Source organism: Orycteropus afer, unplaced genomic scaffold, assembly GCF_000298275.1.
Source record: "Orycteropus afer afer isolate SDZICR_OR568_19922 unplaced genomic scaffold, OryAfe1.0 scaffold00358, whole genome shotgun sequence".
NCBI lineage: Eukaryota > Metazoa > Chordata > Mammalia > Tubulidentata > Orycteropodidae > Orycteropus > Orycteropus afer.
The window spans coordinates 1,777,131-1,779,013 of NW_006921945.1; positions in this window are offsets into that span (position 1 = coordinate 1,777,131).

The window sequence follows — 1,883 nt, forward strand, 5'->3', positions numbered from 1 at the left end:
AGTGGTTGACAGTGGTAGCTGGGCACCATCTAGTTCTTCTGGTCTCATAGTCATATAGGCTGAGGATCGCATGGTGTACCGGTTGCTAGGACTGATTGTTTCCATGCATCTTTGGTTTTCTTCAATCTTTGCTCTGGACGAGGAGAGACCCATCATTGCATCTAGATGGCCGCTCGCAAGCTTTTACAATCCCAGTTGCTACTTGCCACAGTAGGATGTGTCCTCTAGGACAATGTTTTTGTGTAGTCGGTTATGCCAATTGCAGCCCTGTAACTTGTGAGCACCTCTGTTAAGGCCGCAGGATGGGTTGGTTCTGGTTCACAAGGCGATTTTCACACCCACCTTTGTGCCAGACCTCAGAACGGAAGGAAAGCAAACCCTTCATGTGGATGTGATGGCCCTTCCCCTTCACACCCCTGCTCCACGTCACAGGCCTGCACACTTCTAGGGTCAGCTGGGGAGACAGTCCCAGAGGCCTGTGGGCTGTCCTGTAGCCCATCTGGCCATGGTTCTTCCTCTCACTGTTCCTTTATATCACTGGTTTGCAAACCCTCTTGGCTGTTAATTCACTCTGTCCACTCTTCCCAAGTCCTCAGCTATTTCTAAAACTCAGCCATTGAGAAGCTGTGGGGCACAGTTCTGTTCTGACCCACAGCGGGTCACTATGAGTCAGCGTTGACTCAGCGGCACCTGTTTGTTTTTGTCAGTCTTCTGTTCCATCCCCAGTCCCACATCACTGCTGGGACGTCCCCCACCTCGTTCACTGAGTGCTCAGGCACATCTGGAGGTTTCCTCAGCCCTCACTTCTGTCTTGGGAATAGAGGCCATTGCCCTCCCTTTGCTTGGCTTCTCTCCACCCTTTTGCTCCAGTCTTCAGACTTTCCAGCCTCTCCACTGAGGCGGTGGGAAAGGAGACACCCCAGTCACCTCCTGCACCCCTTACTGCTACCATCCCTTCAACTATGAATAAAAATTAAAAACCTGAACCTGTGGCTGTCAAGTTGATTCCTATTCATAGTGATCCTATAGGACAGAGTAGAATGCCCCCATAGGATTTCCAAGGCTGGAATCTTTATGGAAGCAGAATGCTACATCTTTCCCCAGCAAAGTGCCTGGTGGGTTCGAACCATTGACCTTTCAGTTAGGCATGAAGAGCGAACACATTTTCCTAATGAATGGTAATCTCATTTTGCACGAATGTCATTTTCTGTCCCATTTATCGTTGTTAATGATACTGTCAAGTTGGTTTTGACTCAGAGTGCTCCTGTGTACACAGAATGGAGCATTGCCCAGTCCCGTGCCGGCTTCACACTCCTTGCTGTGCTTGAGCCCAGTGTTGAGCCACTGTGTCGATCTGTCTCACTGAGGGTCTTGCCCTTTGTCACTGATGGTCAGCTTTGCCAAGCATAATGTCCTTCTCCAGGGCCTGGTCCCTCCTGACAATGTGACCAAAGTATGAGAGATGATGTCTGGCCATTCTTGTTCCTACGGAGCATTCTGGCTGTATTTCTTTGTTTTTTTTTTAATTGTGATTAGGGTGAAGATTTACAGAGCAGATTCACTTTCCATACAGCAGTTCACATACACTTTGTCTCATGACATTGACCACAGTTTACCACAATGCAGCAGCTCCCCTCCCACTTCCTCCCCACAGTTACCTCTTCCCAGTGTCCATCTCTCCATGCACCCCTGCCCCCAGAGCTGTCTCCCTGTGCATAAGCAGCCCTTCATTCTCCCATGATTGTTCTCTCAAAGGAGTGTATCTACCTGAGGTAAATGTTCAACTCATATGCCTGTCTTTTGCTTGGCTGGAAACCACAGGTGTGGGTTCAATTCCAGACCTGAAGGGCAGCTAGGGGCCATAGTCTCAGTGGTTCCACCAG